General features: G+C 47.6%; 1 protein-coding gene across 8 annotated transcripts in view; it reads left to right on the forward strand.

Annotated features, from left to right (window-relative positions):
* BMPR1B (bone morphogenetic protein receptor type 1B) overlaps positions 1–19564 on the forward strand; it is an 804535-nt gene that overhangs the window by 658264 nt on the left and 126707 nt on the right. Inside the window, exon 2 of one of the 8 annotated variants that reach the window (XM_063917529.1) lies at positions 9198–9324. The exons of the other annotated variants lie outside the window; for them this stretch is intronic. The gene's annotated coding sequence lies outside the window, so the exon portion shown is untranslated. The remainder of the gene's footprint in view (positions 1–9197; positions 9325–19564) is intronic. 8 annotated transcript variants of the gene reach the window in all.

The raw sequence follows: 19564 nt of genomic DNA on the forward strand, positions 1-19564 counted from the left end.
CTGGAATCCCCCGGCGGTGCCATCCTTCTCCACGGCAGAGGCAATAGAGTCTGAGAACAGACTCTATTGTGCATGCGCAAACCTCCGCCCATTTTCCCAAAGATTTTGCTAATGCGCATGCGCGAAACTCTGGAAAAATGGCCGCCGTGCCATCTTTCCGGAGTTTTCAGCAGGCGCAATAGAGTTTGTTCCCCCTAGTGTTCAAACTCTATTGCGCTGCCGAAAATGGATGGCTTCGACGGGGGACTTCAGTGAGGTAAGTATTAAGCAAATGGGTGCAGTGTGTGCGGGGTGGGCCCCCCATGACCTGCGGGCCCGTGTGCCTCGCACACACTGCACCCATTATAGAAACGCCAATGGGTCATCCCCAAAAGGTGCAAGCAGTGTCTAATCTCCGGGAGAAGATTTTAAAAGTTGGCAAGTATAATTTAGAGGGAAATGTATGAAATCTAAAGTAGGGAAGATGTCAGTAGCAATCAAACAGCTGAGTACACAGAGACCCCTCCTGACAGACGGTGAGAGTGGGCAAGGGGTTATTAAGCCCCGCCAGTTGCAGCAAAATGCAGTGATTCGTGTATCAATGGGAAGGGGGCAGAGCCAATATGACACTATTCCATTGGCAGCGTGTCATTTTGGCTCCACCCCTTCTTGATTGACCTTTAAATCGCACCATTTTAAGGGTTTTTTTCTGCTAGGGGGAGAGGACTAATGACATGGTGCCCATCTACAGAGAGAGAGAGCGAGCGAGCGTGTGTGTGTATATGTACTAGTTACCAGTCCATCAAAATGACAGAAAAACATAACAGTAATGTCAGCGCTGTCGGCTGTACGTGCCCGAATGGAGCAACAATTGAATTGCTCTGTCGGGCACCATCTAGTGGCCGCCGGGGCACAAAACAAGGGTTTCGGCACAGTAAGTGAGCGATGTAAAGGCATGGAGGCGCTATCGCATCATCGCAGCCCCCCTACGGTACAATGCCCAGATTACCAGCATTGTATAGTGGAGGTGGGGCTACAATGATGCAATTTAGTGCAATTTGCATCATTGCCCCGCCCAACTTGCACTAGTTAAGTGGCGATTGTGGCATTGTATGGACGGCTGCAGTGGTCTACGGGCAGCTGAGGAGGGGTGCTGGCTGATGTGGGCAAGTTCCGGGAGACTTGGCTTTCTTTCCAGGGGGCCAGGAGTGCCAACCAATCTTAGGGTGCCTCCCGGCTGTTTCCGGCAGGTTAGGCAAGTATGATGTGTGTGTGTGTAATGTTTGTGTGTAGTCTTTAGGTTGAGTTGCTCTGAGGGTGAGGGATCAGAATCTCTGGCATTGCTATCTTACAGCTGCCTGGAAATGGTTGTAAGGGATCCTGCCAAACCAAGCAGATGTGTTAGTTAGGAGCAGGGCTAATAAAATGTGACCAGAGCAGACAGCAGCTCTCCTTTTAATATTAATGTGTAATGTAAGTTAAACATTTATCTCAAGATATTGGGTCTAATTCAGACTGGATCGCTGCCACAGTCTGGATTCCTTGCTGGAGTGCGTACGCGTACGCGCAGTGGCCGCACTGCACGTGCGCATCCTAGGAGCCCAGTGACATGCTAACAGTATCTCTGTGCTGCGATCGCCTCTGCCTGATTGAGAGGCAGAGGAAGTCACAAGGCTGGAGGGGAGCGAGCCAACGGCGTTAGAACGCCATTGGCGGGGCGCAGTCCGGAAAGTGCAGGAGTGTCCAGACCGTCACGGGAGCGGGCCGCGGCAGCTGCATGACATCACACACACAGCCGCTGCGACCTGGGATCTATTCAGTGGGTGCAAAAGTATTGTTGCTTTGCGGTGCTTTTGCACCCATGCGGGGGGACCGGCCTGACATGCGGGGCGGACTAGCCCTATGCTGGGCGTCCCCCCCCCTCCCCGCATGTCTGAGAAACTAATCGTAGATGTGCTAAATTTGGCATATCTACAATCAGATCTGAATTGCCCCATTGTTTTAGAATTGGTGAACTTTTTGCATATGAGACCCTATGGGGTAAATTTACTAAGGTCCCGATTTTGACCGAGATGCCGTTTTTTCTTCAAAGTGTCATCTCGGTAATTTACTAAACTCAAATCACAGCAGAGATGAGGGCATTCGTATTTTTTTGGAAGTAGTTGTAAAAAAATACGAATGAATACACCATCGGTCAAAATACACCAGCAAATTAGTAGAACTCGGTCATTTACTAAAAAGTGCAAATCTCCAAAGAGGAAAACACTGCCGTGAAAAATTACAAATCGCAAAAAAGTGCTAAAAAAAAGCAGACCTGCTTTTTTGAGCCGTGATTGCATAGGCATGCAGGGATCCATGAGATCCGTGCATGTCTATCAGTGGGAAGGGGTGGGAAAGTGGCTATTTTCACAAAAAAAAATGCGTGTGGTCCCCCCTCCTAAGCATAACCAGCCTCGGGCTCTTTGAGCCGATCCTGGTTGCAAAAATATGGGGGGAAAAATGACAGGGGTTCCCCCATATTTAAGCAACCAGCATCGGGCTCTGCGCCTGGTCCTGGTTCCAAAAATACGGGGGACAAAAAGAGTAGGGGTCCCCCGTATTTTTAAACCCAGCACCGGGCTCCACTAGCTGGACAGATAATGCCACAGCCGGGGGTCACTTTTATATAGTGCCCTGCGGCCGTGGCATCAAAAATCCAACTAGTCACCCCTGGCCGGGGTACCCTGGGGGAGTGGGGACCCCTTCAATCAAGGGGTCCCCCCCCCCAGCCGCCCAAGGGCCAGGGGTGAAGCCCGAGGCTGTCCCCCCCCCATCCAATGGGCTGCGGATGGGGGGGTTGATAGCCTTTGTTGTAAATGAAAAGATATTGTTTTTAGTAGCAGTACTACAAGTCCCAGCAAGCCTCCCCCGCATGCTGGTACTTGGAGAACCACAAGTACCAGCATGCGGCGGAAAAACGGGCCCGCTGGTACCTGTAGTACTATTACTAAAAAAATACCCAAATAAACACAAGACACACACACACCTTGAAAGTAAAGATTTATTACATACATGCACACAAACATACATACATACTTACCTTATGTTCACACGCAGGTCGGTCCTCTTGTCCAGTAGAATCCATGGGGTACCTGTAGAAAAAATTATACTCACAAAATCCAGTGTAGATCGGTCCTCTTCAAATCCATTTGTAATCCAGGTACTTGATTAAAATAAAAAAAAAACGGACACACGAGCCACGAACTGAAAGGGGCCCCATGTTTTCACATGGGACTCCTTTCCCCGAATGCCAGAAACCCACTCTGACTTCTGTCTAAGTGGGTTTCTTCAGCCAATCAGGGAGCGCCACGTTGTAGCACTCTCCTGATCGGCTGTGTGCTCCTGTACTGAGTGACAGGCGGCACACGGCAGTGTTACAATGTAGCGCCTATGCGCTCCATTGTAACCAATGGTGGGAACTTTCTGCCCTGCGGTTGACCTAAAGTGACGTCACCGCTGAGCAGAAAGTTCCCAGCATTGGTTACAATGGAGCGCATAGTACGTGGATTACAAATGGATTTGAAGATGACCGATCTACACTGGATTTTGTGAGTATAATTTTTTCTACAGGTACCCCATGGATTCTACTGGACAAGAGGACCGACCTGCGTGTGAACATAAGGTAAGTATGTATGTATGTTTGTGTGCATGTATGTAATAAATCTTTACTTTCAAGGTGTGTGTGTCTTGTGTTTATTTGGGTATTTTTTTAGTAATAGTACTACAGGTACCAGCGGGCCCATTTTTCCGCCGCATGCTGGTACTTGTGGTTCTTTAAGTACCAGCATGCGGGGGAGGCTTGCTGGGACTTGTAGTACTGCTACTAAAAACAATATCTTTTCATTTACAACAAAGGCTATCAGCCCCCCCATCCGCAGCCCATTGGATGGGGGGGGGGACAGCCTCGGGCTTCACCCCTGGCCCTTGGGTGGCTGGGGGGGGGGGACCCCTTGATTGAAGGGGTCCCCACTCCCCCAGGGTACCCCGGCCAGGGGTGACTAGTTGGATTTTTGATGCCACGGCCGCAGGGCACTATATAAAAGTGACCCCCGGCTGTGGCATTATCTGTCCAGCTAGTGGAGCCCGGTGCTGGTTTTAAAAATACGGGGGACCCCTACTCTTTTTGTCCCCCGTATTTTTGGAACCAGGACCAGGCGCAGAGCCCGATGCTGGTTGCTTAAATATGGGGGAACCCCTGTCATTTTTTCCCCCATATTTCTGCAACCAGGATCGGCTCAAAGAGCCCGAGGCTGGTTATGCTTAGGAGGGGGGACCCCACGCAATTTTTTATTTTATTTTACATTGTTTAATTTAAAAAAAAAAAAAAAAAATTAACCCCAGCACGGATCACACAGATCCGGCCGAGATTCATTTTTAAAAAGTCGGCAGTGTTTTGCTAATCACTGCCGTAAAAATAGAAAAAAAAACACGAATGACATCGACATCGGAACAAAAGAAAAACCCGAATACGACAGCTTAGTAAATTAGTCGTAATCAATTCAAAAAGTTGCAGTTTTACACTTTCGATGTCATTCGTGATTGAACTTTGACCTTTTTCCGAAAATTACGAATGTTAGTAAATTTACCCCTATGACTCTACGACCCTACCAAAGCAATAACAATATAGGGGGGTAATTCTGAGTTGATCGCAGCAGGAATTTTGTTAGCAGTTGGGCAAAACCATGTGCACTGCAGGGGGGGGGGGGGGGCAGATATAACATGTGCAGAGAGAGTTAGATTTGGGTGTGGTGTGTTCAATCTGCAATCTAAATTGCAGTGTAAAAATAAAGCAGCCAGTATTTACCCTGCACAGAACCAAAATAACCCACCCAAATCTAACTCTCTCTGCACATGTTATATCTGCCTCCCCTGCAGTGCACATGGTTTTGCCCAAATGCTAACAAACTTGCTGCTGCGATCAACTCAGAATTACCCCCATAGTACTAGCAGTCTTTTGTTAGTACTATATAAAACAAACTACTATACACCTGTGGGGCATGGGCGTGGTATGAAAGGTCGACCACACTTAGGACGACAGTGTCTAGGTCGACCACTATTGGTCGATAGTAAGTAGGTCAACATGGTTTCTAGGTCGACAGGTACTCTAGGTCGACATGTACTAGGTCGACCTGACAGAAGTTCGACATGAGTTTTTGCACTTTTTTGGTGTTGTTTTCTCCGTACAGTGCTCGGGATCCCCAATTAGTGCACAATGTCCCCTCACATGACTCGCATCGGGAAAGGTGCCTCGCTCCGCTGCCGCTGCACTTGGCACAGGTTACCGTTGCCAATTGTAGTCCACGTGGATCGTAAAGTATGCAAAAGTAAAAAAAAATAAAAAAAGTGAAAAACACATGTCGACCATTTGTCATGTCGACCAACATGTCGCCCTAGAGTCCCTGTCGACCTAGAAACCATGTCAACCTACTTACTGTCGACCAATAGTGGTGGACCTAGACAGTGGTTGACCTATAGGCCGGATACCGTGAGGCATATTCATCATTACATAATTATCAATATTGATAATTATGTTTAGAACTCGCTGTGAGTTCAAAGTACCGTTGAGAGGCATTCATCATGCCTCATTAACAAAAGTATCACTTGCGAAAAGAGGCTCTTATACGGAGTCAATTTTTCGGACGAGTGAATTTTTTCCCAATTATCTAGGCTGTTTTCGTTTCCAACCTGCAGAATGGTGCCTTGCTTCTCCTCTCCCTGCCTGCAACCTTTGCCTCTTCCTCCTCCCCCCATTCCCGGTGTCTCTTCTCCATGTGCTACCTGCCCGCGCTCCCTGCAGCTTGTTGTAGTCAGTGCCCTCAGTCCCTGTCCCTCCCCGCCCGAAGCTTATTGTAGTCAGTGACCGCAGCCCCTCCACACGAAGCTTATTTTAGTCAGTGCCCCCAGTCCCCCCCCCTGCGCCTGAAGCTTACTGTAGTAAGTACCCCCAGTATTCCCCACCCAAAGTTGTCAGTGCAGAGGGAGTAAGCAACAGTGGAGAGCCGCTGGTGGTATTTAAAGACAGGACGGAGGGAGCAGTGACAGCTACCGAAGTCATTGGTGACAGAGCATTGAGGAATCTGAAAAGATCCCTCTCCTGCACTTGTGAAGGCTTTCGGGGGTCTATGTTCCATCCCAGTATGGCGTACAGTTATACACTCAAGTTCTGAAAAAAATGCATCATGAATGGCATAATTTCTACATCCCCATACTCAAGTATGTGGATTGTGGAAATATCGAGGGAGAACTGCAACCAGGAGATATCTTGGATTAAGTGATAATGAATAGACCCCACAGAGAGGGCTAAATGTGAGCACATGACCCCAACGTTATGAGGTGTCATTGCTAACCAGTGTGCAACTGTGTTGCCACACAAGTGAACACTGTGAAGTTGGTGTTCTGTATAGTGTTGTTTCCTACTTAGACATTGGTTATATTTTGCTCAATGAAAATAAATAAATTAATAAAAAAATTATTTAAGTGTCTGTTGGAGAATGTAGATTTTACATATTCTGTAACGAAAAAGGACACATGGGGGACTGATTGTAGTGCCATATATGCAAACGTAATCTCAAACTATTGCTCCCACAGTCACTGTGTGGAGCACTGCTACACATTTTAAAGAGGATGTGGAGGGTAAGGAAATAACCAGGTTATTTTTAAATGTTATATAATATATTCCCAGGTAATTAAAACTATACCTGTATGTAATTAAATAGAATGGGAACCGAGCCCACAGCATGGCGAGCACAGTGAGCCCGGAGCGTGCCGAGCACAGTGAGCCTGCAAGTGGCTTCATTGCACTCGTGTGTCCCCCCAGTCAGGCATCTAAAAGCTGGAATCTTGGCGTAGGTATGGTGACCAGCGTTCTCTTGACTGCCAGTCACGCATACCCAACCCATTTTCTTTTACATGACAAAAAAGGACTACTTGAAAATAAATGCATATGAAGGAAATAAAGGGAGGTATTTATCAAAGCTTGGAGAGCAATAAATAGTGCCAACCAAGCAACTTCTAACTTGAGATGAGCGGTTCGGATTTCAAGGAATCCGAACCATTCCGAACTTCCAGGATCCAAGTCTTCCCGAGCCACAGCTTGGGTTTTCCTGACAGACTTGGATTCCACTTCAAGGCAAAATGTCATCCTCCACGGTGTCGGATTCTCATATTGGGGTCTATATAAGGCGCCATGGCCAGGACCCAGCCCCATTTCACTCTCATGTATGATGTGCTGTACTCTGCTGTATTGGCTGTGTTGTGCCCACTGTCCAGACATACAAGTGGCTGTGCTCTGTATATTGTCAGTATATAGGTTGAAAACTGCTTTATGCTATGCTGTAATCTGCTGTATTGGCTGTACTGTGTCAGACTCCATACTTACAAGCATAGGCGTGCGCAGCACATTTTATTAGGGGGTGCACCGTCGTAGGGGTGTGTCTAGCACCACCTTTTGGGCGTGTCTAGCACCATCTATTGACGGTCAACGCAATATAAAATACCACCCTTGTACCAATCCTAATAAAGCAGATACATTGTCAGATATTGTGGTGTGCACCAAACAAACACCCCTGATGGCACTCACTGCAATTACACTGCTCCTCCTCAGCCTGGTCTGGCTCCCCTTCTCTTTCCCCTGCAAGCTGCAGTAACTCACTGACACTGACAGTCGCAGACTACTACTGCTGCTGCTGCTGGAAAAACGAGTGATGTGTCAATGCTGCTGCCCACCGCCTGCCAGTATTGAATTTGTCTTCCTAAGAGGATCGCTGGCTGCATGCTGATCCTCATCAGTGGCTGGCGTTGGCATAGCATAGAATGAGAGAGGTGGGCATGTGGCGGGTGTGGTGGGTGGGAGTGCAAGCAGCATGACGTAATCACATCACATCACGCTGTTTTTGTACATGGAAGTGGAGCCAAGAGTTTGAAAGCCGGTGGCAGTGGCACCCTTGATTAACCCAGGCATCCGGTCAGTAGTACAGTCCTGACAGGGTGCAGCGCAGAGGGGACAGTAATCAGCCTGCTCGGCGATCGCTGCATCAGGCATGTGAGATAGGGGTGCCGGACATTAGGGGGTGCCTGTGCGCACCAGGAACCCCCCCTGCGCACACCTATGCTTACAAGTGGCTATGCTCTGTATATAATCAGTTTATAGGGGACATGCTGATGTATGCTGCACTGTAATCTACTGTAAATTGGCTGTGCTGTGTCCATCTAAAGTGGCTGTTCACAAGCATAACTACATTGTGTATTGTGTGACTCACTGTCAGATATTCTTCTATTGTTTGTACTGTTTGGTGTGCTTTACCCTATTTTGCCCTGTTCAAATGCATACTGTATTTAAGCCCTGTCACTCAAAAAAAACCAACTATTGTGCACTTTACCCTGGTGAGTTATGTTCACGTGCATATGTGCATATGCCTTGTGATTCTACACAGTTTGAACTGAGATTCAAGTAAAAATAAAATAAAAACTACAGTATAGATCTATTGTTTATACTATTTGTGACTCCACGCAGTTATCTGCAAATTGAAAAATGGATAACAAACAGTTTAGCGCATACTTACTGTACTGTAACCTGGAAAGGAGATGCTGCAGGAAACTTTGGGGGGCCTGGCTGGACTCTGACTTAATCAAGCCCCGCCCCCACCTCCAGAAAACCTGTGATTTGTGAATCAGCGGGAAGGGGGCAAGGCTAAAATTATGCAAGTTGCATCATTTTATCCCCTCCCAACAGATACGCGAATACCAGAGATTATCTGTTCATCCTGCCCGCTTCACTAGCGTGCAGACAGGATGCAGGAGATTTGCCTGCTCATGCGGGGGCTACTCCTAAAATCGGGAGAGTAGGCAAGTATGGTTTAGAGAAGAACAGTCAAATACTAGCACTGCAGCTGCTGCCACTAGTCATGCACCACTTTTCATTTCTGCCACTGTTGTGTGGCAATGTTTCTTAGATGTGCTATAAACTGTTGTGTCTTTGTGGTGCTGCTCTGTCGCTTAGTAACCAGCCAGGTTGCAGCCCTTGGCCTAAAGCGGATGAAAACAATATTGTGAGCTGTGAGGTGGTCAAAACTGAATAGAAATGAGTGAACATGAATGTTATTGAGGTTAATAATACTCTAGGAACAAAAAAGGCCCAAATTATGTGATACTATTTTTTATTTTTATTTTTACAATTTTAGGGAACAATCCAAAACCAAAACAAGCCACGGCTGAAATCCAAAACTGAATCCAAAACCAAAATCGTCAATGAATTAGAACCAAAACCAAGCACAGCCTGTAACATGGTGGCTAGAAGCTGATTGGTTGGTACTGTATCTCTCTCCAATTTTTCTCAAAGCTTTGATATATCACCCTAGTCACATGAGTTCTTCCCATCCATCTGGGCACTATGCAACCCTATTCAAAAGGTTGTAATTCACTTTGCCCTCCCCTAATTTATATTTTTACTGCATGGTTTTTATGCAATAGGTGTTCTTACTATATTTCCATTACATGGGTGATGTGCCTTACTAACCTATAGCAGAACCCAGGGTCAGACTAGCCCACAGGGGTACAGGGGAAACCCATGGTGAGCCCCACTGGCCTGAGGGTCCACCCTCTCGTCTCGGAATCAGGTTCCAGACTGTGCACTTGAATTATACATTATACATATGTTACATTGGGATGCGGTTATGTTGCCGACACTCAGGATCCCGGCGGTCAGCATGCCGACGTCGGGATCCCATATGCTACAAATGCTTGCAGTTGGAATGCCGACCCACAGGGTCTATTCCCACTCCTGGGTGTCTACGACACCCATAGAATTGGAAAAGAACCTTTGGCGAGCACAGCGAGCCACCAAGCCCGCTGCACAGCGAGCCCGCAAGAGACTTTCTTGTGCTCGTCCCTCTGCCGGCATTCTGCTACCGGGAGCCAGGTGTCGGTATGCTGCCCGTTCGGATCCCGGCAGCCAGCATAACATACCCAACCCGTTACATTATACTGCACAGGACTATGGGGTATTTTCTACAGTGCATTGCTGTTATTAATCTGTTACCATGCACTAACAGTATTTACTATAAATATATATATATATATATATATATATATATATATATATTAATCAAGGAGCCCAGAGACTGCACTCTCTAATGGTTAGCCAAGCCTCTATGGTGGCTGGATGCATAGGCCCCTACTACTGCATTACCCTGGTGGGCCGTTCTTGCCCCAGTCTGACACTGGCAGGGGCTCCTGATAGCAGTATATTAATAAAACACGTACAGAGTTTAGTCATTACACTGAAGGAGTACTGGACTAAAAATGCAGTAGCTGGGCTAAGGCTGTGTGTTCAGTATGAATCTATGTGTTTACTACATTACAATCCATGCTAAATATGATTTAAGCCATGTGCTCATGTTTTTGATCACTGTCACCAGAGGGTGGCCTGGGGCCAGTAAAGCACTAAACTCTTTATTTAATGGAAATTTTTTCCTGGAACATGCATTGCTGCTGGTAATGTAAATGATCAGCTATCTGCTTTGTATTCAGTCTTTTATTACAGGACAAGTGAATTTGGACACTTTATATTTTAAACAAGTAAGGTTTTTTAAGGACTATGGAAATGGCTGAGGTACAGTCCAGACAGAAACGTGGTCAGCTCTGGTTTATAACTTTTATGCCTCCTATCATTGCCCGAGACACATACAATCTATCACAGAGGTGAAGCATGCAGACACCTCAACAAGCACTACTAATATACAAACTGCCTTCAATGTTGTGGAAAATAGCAGGACTAGTATTTTGGATCTATATTTCGCTGGCTCACGAGTTCGTAAAATATATAAAAGAAACCCCTAGTCAGCATGGGTACCTGTTACTGCTAGACTTTGTGTTTGCGTAACTCTCCCCATCATTTCTGTCACTGTTCCTCTCTTATTTCATCCCTGCCTCTCCCCTTTCTCCCCTCTCAGTTTCTCTTACGTCCTAGAGGATGCTGGGGACTCCGTAAGGACCATGGGGTATAGACGGGCTCCGCAGGAGACATGGGCACTATAAAGAACTTTAGAATGGGTGTGCACTGGTTCCTCCCTCTATGCCCCTCCCCCTGACCTCAGTTAGATCCTGTGCCCAGAGGAGACTGGGTGCATTACAGGGGAGCTCTCCTGAGTTTCTCTGTAAAAAGAATTTTGTTAGGTTTTTTATTTTCAGGGAGCACTGCTGGCAACAGGCTCCCTGCATCGTGGGACTGAGGGGAGAGAAGCAGACCTACTTAAGTGATAGGCTCTGCTTCTTAGGCTACTGGACACCATTAGCTCCAGAGGGCCGGAACCCAGGTCTCACCCTCGCCGTTCGTCCCGGAGCCGCGCCGCCGTCCTCCTCACAGAGCCGGAAGATAGAAGCCGGGTGAGTAGAAGAAGAAAGAAGACTTCAAAGGCGGCAGAAGACTTCAGTTCTTCAGTGAGGTAACGCGCAGCGGTAGCGCTGCGCGCCATTGCTCCCACACACACACACAACAGCGGGCACTGTAAGGGTGCAGGGCGCAGGGGGGGGGGCCCTGGGCAGCAATTAATAGCCTCAAGGGACACTGGCAGATGTAAATATACTGCGGAGGCAGTATATTATTATCCCCCGCCAATTTTTTTATTATTTGAGCGGGACCGAAGCATGCCGCTGAGGGGGCGGGGCTTGATCCTCCAGCACTAACCAGCGCCATTTTCTCCACAGCACATGCAGAGAAGCTGGCTCCCCGGACTCTCCCCTGCTGAACACGGTCACAGAGGGCAAAAAAGAGGGGGGGGGGGCACTTTTTATTGGCGCAGTGAGTGTATATTTATATATTTATATAAAAGCGCTGTTTGTCTGGGAATTTGGTTTCCAGTGTCAGTTAGCGCTGGGTGTGTGCTGGCATACTCTCTCTCTGTCTCTCCAAAGGGCCTTATTGGGGAACTGTCTCCATATAGATATATCCCTGAGTGTGTGGGGGTGTCGGTACGCGTGTGTCGGCATGTCTGAAGCGGAAGGGTCATCTAAGGAGCAGATGATTGTGGTGTCTCCGTCGGCAACGCTGACACATGATTGGATAGATATGCTGAATGTTTTAAATACAAATGTGGCTTTATTACATAAGAGATTGGACAAAGCAGAGTCCAGGGATAAAGCAGGGACTCAATCCATGGCTTTGACTGTGTCACAGGGCCCTTCTGGGTCTCAGAAATGCCCACTGTCCCAAGTAGCAGACACTGATACCGACACGGATTCTGACTCCAGTGTCGACTACGATGATGCGAGGTTACACCCAAGAGTGGCCAAAAGTATTCATTATATAATTATTGCAATAAAAGATGTTTTACATATCACAGATGACCCCTCTGTCCCTGACACGAGGGTGCACATGTTTAAGGAAAAGAAACCTGAGAGAACTTTTCCCCCATCTCATGAGCTGAATGAGTTATTTGAAAAAGCTTGGGAAACTCTAGACAAGAAACTGCAGATTCCCAAGAGAATTCTTATGGCGTATTCTTTCCCGGCAAGGGACAGGGTACGGTGGGATTCCTCACCCAGGGTGGACAAGGCTTTAACGCGCTTGTCCAAAAAGGTGGCGCTGCCGTCTCCAGACACGGCAGCCCTCAGGGATCCTGCTGATCGCAGGCAGGAAACTACCTTGAAGTCAATTTATTGCCTTGCTCAGACCGGCAATAGCGTCGGCTTGGGTTTGTAGCGCTTTGGCGGCTTGGACGGATACCTTGTCAGCTGACATTGATACCCTGGATAGGGATACCATGTTATTGACCTTGGGTCACATTAAGGACGCAGTCCTATATATGAGAGATGCTCAGAGAGACGTTGGCCTGCTGGGTTCGAGAGCCAACGCCATGGCGATTTCTGCTAGGCGAGCCCTGTGGACCCGCCAATGGACGGGTGATGCTGACTCAAAGAGGCATATGGAGGTTTTGCCTTACAAAGGTGAGGACTTATTTGGGGAGGGTCTCACGGACCTGGTTTCCACAGCTATGGCAGGTAAATCTACTTTTTTGCCTTATGTTTCCTCACAGCAAAAAAAAACGCCACAATATCAGATGCAGTCCTTTCGATCGCATAAGTCCAGAAGAGGTCGGGGCTCTTCCTTCCTCACCAGAGGTAAGGTTAGAGGGACAAAACTGCCGGCTACGGCTAGTTCCCAGGAGCAGAAGTCCTCCCTGGCTTCTACTAAATCCACCGCATGACGCTGGGGCTCCGCGGAGGGAGTCCGCTCTGGTGGGGGCACGTCTTCGACTCTTCAGCCACGTCTGGGCTCAATCAGAGGTGGATCCCTGGGCAATGGAAATTGTATCCCAGGGTTACAAGCTGGAATTCGAAGACGTGCCTCCTCGCCGGTTTTTCAAATCGGCTTTACCAGCTTCTTCCCCAGAAAGGGAGATAGTTTTAGTGGCAATTCAAAAACTATATCAACAACAATTGGTTTTCGAGGTTCCCCTAGTTCAACAGGGGAAGGGGTACTATTAAACCCTATTTGTGGTCCCAAAACCGGATGGCTCGGTCAGACCCATTCTAAATTTAAAATCCCTAAACCTGTACTTGAAAAAGTTCAAATTCAAGATGGAATCACTCAGGGCGGTTTTTTCCAGCCTGGAAGGGGGGGATTTTATGGTCTCACTAGACATAAAGGATGCATACATTCATGTCCCCATATATCCTCCTCATCAGGCGTACCTGAGATTCACGGTACAGGACTGTCATTACCAATTTCAGACGTTGCCGTTTGGGCTTTCCATGGCCCCGAGGATTTTCACCAAGGTAATGGCGGAAATGATGGTGCTCCTGCGCAGGCAGGGAGTCACAATTATCCCGTACTTGGACGATCTCCTGATAAAAGCGAGATCGAAAGAACAGTTGCTACAAAGCGTGTCGCTCTCCCTAAGAGTGCTGCAGCAACACGGCTGGATTCTCAATCTACCAAAGTCACAGTTGGTTCCAACGACCCGGTTGACTTTCTTGGGCATGATTCTGGACACGGAACAAAGGAGGGTTTTTCTCCCAATGGAAAAAGCCCAGGAACTCCAGAACATGGCCAGAGACCTGTTGAAACCGAAAAGTGTGTCGGTCCATCAATGCACTCGAGTACTGGGAAAAATGGTGGCGTCCTACGAGGCCATTCCCTTCGGCAGGTTTCATGCGAGGACTTTTCAGTGGGACCTTCTGGACAAGTGGTCTGGGACCCTTCTGCACATTCATCAAAAAATCAGCCTGTCCCTCAGGGCCAGGGTGTCTCTCCTGTGGTGGCTGCAGAGTGCTCACCTTCTAGAGGGTCACAGGTTCGGCATTCAGGACTGGGTTCTGGTGACCACGGACGCGAGCCTACGAGGATGGGGAGCAGTCACACAAGGAAAAACTTCCAGGGACTATGGTCAAGCCAGGAGGCTTGTCTACACATCAACGTACTGGAATTGAGGGCCATATACAACGGCCTGCGTCAAGCGGGGAATCTTCTTCGCGACCTACCGGTTCTGATTCAGTCAGACAACGTCACAGCCGTGTCTCATGTAAACTGCCAAGGCGGAACAAGGAGCTGAGTGGCGATGGCGGAAGCCACCAGAATTCTTCGCTGGGCGGAAAATCATGTAAGCGCTTTGACAGCAGTCTTCATTCCGGAAGCAGACTTCCTCAGCAGACACGATCTCCATCCAGGGGAGTGGGGACTTCATCAAGAAATTTTTGCAGAGATAACAAGTCATTGGGGACTTCCTCAAATAGACATGATGGCGTCACACCTCAACATGAAGCTTCGGAGGTATTGTGCCAGGTCAAGGGACCTTCAGGCAGTAGCAGTGGACGTCCTGGTGACACCGTGGGTGTTTCAGTCGGTCTATGTGTTCCCTCCTCTTCCACTCATCTCAAAAATATGGAGAATCATAAGATGAAAAAGAGTGAAAACAATACTCATTGTTCCAGATTGGCCTCGCAGGGCCTGGTATTCAGATCTTCAGGAAATGCTCACAGAAGATCCGTGGCATCTTCCTCTCAGAGAGGACCTGTTGCAACAGGGGCCCTGTCTGTTCCAAGACTTACCGCGGTTGCGTTTGACGGCATGGCTGTTGAACACCGAATCCTAGCTGGTAAAGGCATTCCGGAAGAAGTCATCCCTACTCTGATAAGGGCTAGGAAGGAGGTGACGGCGAAGCATTATCACCGTATCTGGATAAAGTATGTATCTTGGTGTGAAGCCAAGAATGCTCCTGCGGAAGATTTCCATCTGGCCCGTTTTCCCCACTTTCTACAGACAGGAGTGGATATGGGCCTAAAATTAGGCTCCATTAAGGTACAGATTTCGGCCCTATCAATTTTCTTTCAGAAGGAATTGGCTTCTCTCCCAGAAGTTCAGACTTTTGTAAAGGGAGTGCTGCACATCCAGCCTCCTTTTGTGCCTCCAGTGGCACCATGGGACCATTAACGTGGTGTTACAGTTCTTGAAATCTCAGTGGTTTGAGCCTCTTCAAACGGTGGAATTAAAATTTCTCACTTGGAAGTTGGTCATGTTGTTGGCCTTGGCATCTGCAAGGCCGGGTGTCTGAATTGGCGGCTTTGTCTCACAAAAGCCCCTATCTGATTTTCCATGTGGATAGAGCAGAATTGCGGACTCGTCCTCAATTTTTGCTTAAGGTGGTTTCATCGTTTCATATGAACCAACCTATTGTGGTGCCTGTGGCTACAGGGGACTTGGAGGATTCCAAGTCCCTTTATGTAGTCAGGGCCTTGAAAATTTATGTAGCCAGGACGGCTCGGGTTAGGAAAACAGAGGCTCTGCATGCAGGACGAATGCAGCCAACAAGGTTGGCGCTCCTACTTCTAAGCAGACTATTGCTCGCTGGATCTGTAACACGATTCAGCAGGCTCATTCTACGGCTGGATTGCCGTTACCAAATTCGGTAAAGGCCCATTCCACTAGGAAGGTGGGCTCTTCTTGGTCGGCTGCCCGAGGCGTCTCGGCATTACAGCTTTACCGAGCGGCGACTTGGTCGGGGTCAAACACTTTTGCAAAGTTCTACAAGTTTGATACCCTGGCTGATGAGGACCTACTGTTTGCTCAATCGGTGCTGCAGAGCCATCCGCACTCTCCCGCCCGGTCTGGAGCTTTGGTATAATCCCCATGGTCCTTACAGAGTCCGCAGCATCCTCTAGGATGTAAGAGAAAATAAGATTTTAAACCTACCGGTAAATCTTTTTCTCCTAGTCCGTAGAGGATGCTGGGCGCCCGTCCCAGTGCGAACAAATTTCTGCAAGACTTGTATATAGTTTTTGCGTACATAAGGGTTATGTTACAGTTTGGATCAGTCTCGGGCTGATGCTGTTTTGTTTCATACTGTTAACTGGTTCGTATATTCCATATTATACGGTGTGGATGGTGTTGGCTGGTATGAATCTTGCCCTTAGATTAACAAAATCCTTTCCTCGTACTGTCCGTCTCCTCTGGGCACAGTTTCTCTAACTGAGGTCTGGAGGAGGGGCATAGAGGGAGGAGCCAGTGCACACCCATTCTAAAGTTCTTTATAGTGCCCATGTCTCCTGCGGAGCCCGTCTATACCCCATGGTCCTTACGGAGTCCCCAGCATCCTCTATGGACTAGGAGAAAAAGATTTACCGGTAGGTTTAAAATCTTATTTTCTCTTTCCCTCTCTCTGTCCCCCACTATAAATACCTTCTATGAGGGACTTTCACCTCCTCCTTTATGTATGTGTCTAGTATACAGGGGCTTGCACTCTGCACATGCTGGTTATCATTTCCAGTGTGACCTCTGTGCATGGCATGGTTCAGGAAGGCTGGATGATGCTCTTGCTTCTTTATTTGGTGGCCCAACTGTCCTTATCCCATTCTATCCCCATTATGCCCTATTTCCTTTTTCTACTCAGTCAATAGAAGGGCTGGATTAAAGGAGGGGCAGCAGGGGCAGTTGTCCCAGGGCCTACACATACTTGGGGCCCCCACACAGTTCTATTTGAACCAGAGGAGGTAATTAACAGTTGCCGCCGAGAAGCTCTGGCTTCATAAACATTCAGTCTTGTGGGATAGTGAAGTTAAATCCTGTGAGACACTGAGCCTGCCGCGTTTCCTCTCTGGCGCTACAGATGCTGCACCGAGATGGTCATCCAGGTAGAGGGGTGTGTGTGTCTGCAGGTGTGTCTGCCATGAGGAGGAGACTAGGGGTATTTGACAGTATGCACAATTTAATTGCCCCTGAGCCCCCACCTACCTTAATATGGACCTGGTCAATAGAATTCCATTCCGCTATCCTCTTTCTGTCTAAGCAGCTCATTCAGAGCCACATTATGAGGGTGTTTTACCTAAAACAAGGAGAACCATTTAGACATAGGTATAGCAGAACTAACTCACTTGAAATATTAAATACCTCTAAAAGTGTTCCATGATGTAAGAGCATAAAGTAATGACAGCACCTGTAACCATCTAAGAATGCCCGCACATCTCTATTGCACTTCTTGGTGCGCACATCTGATTCTGAACTGTGACTCTGTACGAGCACCATCAGAACGCATGTGCGGTACAAGTCAGAGGCATGTGCAGATGAAAAAAACAACAAAAAAGCAAATTGGCTCCCACAGAAAACAATAAAACACATTGGCCCCTACAGGGAAAGAAACAAAACACATTGGTCTACGACAGGAAAAAAATAAAACACATTGCCCTATCACATTATTACAGATACTTATGTCTCTATCTCTAATGGTTATACTAGCCATGCCTCTCAGCACACTATAACAGTAGTCTATGCACCATAACATTATTACACATAGCAATGTAGCCCCAGTGCTCTGGTATGGATTCTGACATCCCTGGTCGCCTCTACTCCACCTGCCCCTGCTCCCAGCTAACGTCACCCCGGAATTGCCCATGGATCAAATAACCAATGCAAGGTACAGCACTTTGCTAGTAGGTGATGATATTGCTAATGTAGATAATTATTAACTTAGGGGGTCATTCCAAGTTGATCGCTCGCTAGCTAGTTTTAGCAGCCGTGCAAACGCTATGCCACCGCCCACTGGGGAGTGTATTTTAGCTTAGCAGAAGTGCGAACGCTTGTGTAGCTGAGCTCTGCAAAAACAGATTGTACAGTTTCAGAGTAGCTCTGAACCTACTGAGCGCTTGTGATCACTTCAGCCTATTCATGTCTGGATTTGACATCATACACCCGCCCAGCGGACGCCCAGCCCTGCCTGCATTTTTCCTGTCACGCCTGCGTTTTTGCAAACACTCCCTGAAAACGGTCAGTTGACACCCAGAAACGCCCCCTTCCTGTCAATCTTCTTGCGGCCGTCAGTGCGACTGAAAACTTCGCTACAACCTGTGCACAACCACAACGGGCTTTGTACCTGTACGACGTGCGTGCGCATTGCGGCCCATACGCATGCGCAGAAATGTCGATTTTTCACCTGATCGCTGCGCTGCGAAAATCGGCAGCGAGTGATCAACTCGGAATGACCCCCTTAGTTTGGAAAATGACATTGTATCAATGGGTTTATTTGTGTGACCGGCGGTCACAATACCTACGCTGGGATCCAGCCCCCTAACAATCCCAATAGTCGGCATGCTGACTAACAGGGACTATTCCCACTTGGGATACCGGCGTCGGTATGGAGACCACATAAGGGCCCTCATTCTGAGTTGTTCGCTCGCTAGCTGCTTTTAGCAGCATTGCACACGCTAAGCCACCGCCCTCTGGGAGTGTATCTTAGCTTAGCAGAAGTGCGAACGAAAGATTAGCAGAATTGCGAATAGAAATTTCTTAGCAGTTTCTGAGTAGCTCCAGACTTAATCCTACATTGCGATCAGTTCAGTCAGTTTCGTTCCTGGTTTGACGTCACAAACACACCCAGCGTTCGCCCAGACACTCCCCCGTTTCTTCAGACACTCCCGCGTTTTTCCCAGAAACGCCAGCGTTTTTTCACACACTCCCAGAAAACGTCCAGTTTCCGCCCAGAAACACCCACTTCCTGTCAATCACACTACGATCACCAGAACGATGAAAAAGCTTCGTTATGCCGTGAGTAAAATACCTAACTTTTGTGTAAAATAACTAAGCGCATGCGCTCTGCAAACCTTGCGCATGCGCAGTAAGCAACTAATCGCAGTATAGCGAAAATCGGCAACGAGCGAACAACTCGGAATGACCCCCAATATGCAGCTGTTATACCACTAACTTGTTTAGACAGTTTAAAACTTATTTAGTATTTAAATTATCAGTGATTTTGTAATATATATTTACAATAGGGGGAAAGACACAATATTTAATAGATTAGGTTTATTCGTAGCGTGATAAATCCATTTCATTGTATAACGAATGAGTGACTGATGGAAGAATTAAAGCCCAATGTCCTTGATACTTCAGAGAAGTTTAAAAATGCCTGGCATCCCAGCGTGCTCCTGTGTTTCTCACAGTTTAGTTGATGAATGCACACGGTACAATTTAACAGTTTCTTTCTAGTGTTAAAAGACAGATTAAGAATAAAGCAGTGAATGCAGCCTACACTTTAAAGGATTGCTTCTTTACAGCATGTCA

Source organism: Pseudophryne corroboree, chromosome 1 (assembly GCF_028390025.1).
Source record: "Pseudophryne corroboree isolate aPseCor3 chromosome 1, aPseCor3.hap2, whole genome shotgun sequence".
Lineage (NCBI taxonomy): Eukaryota > Metazoa > Chordata > Amphibia > Anura > Myobatrachidae > Pseudophryne > Pseudophryne corroboree.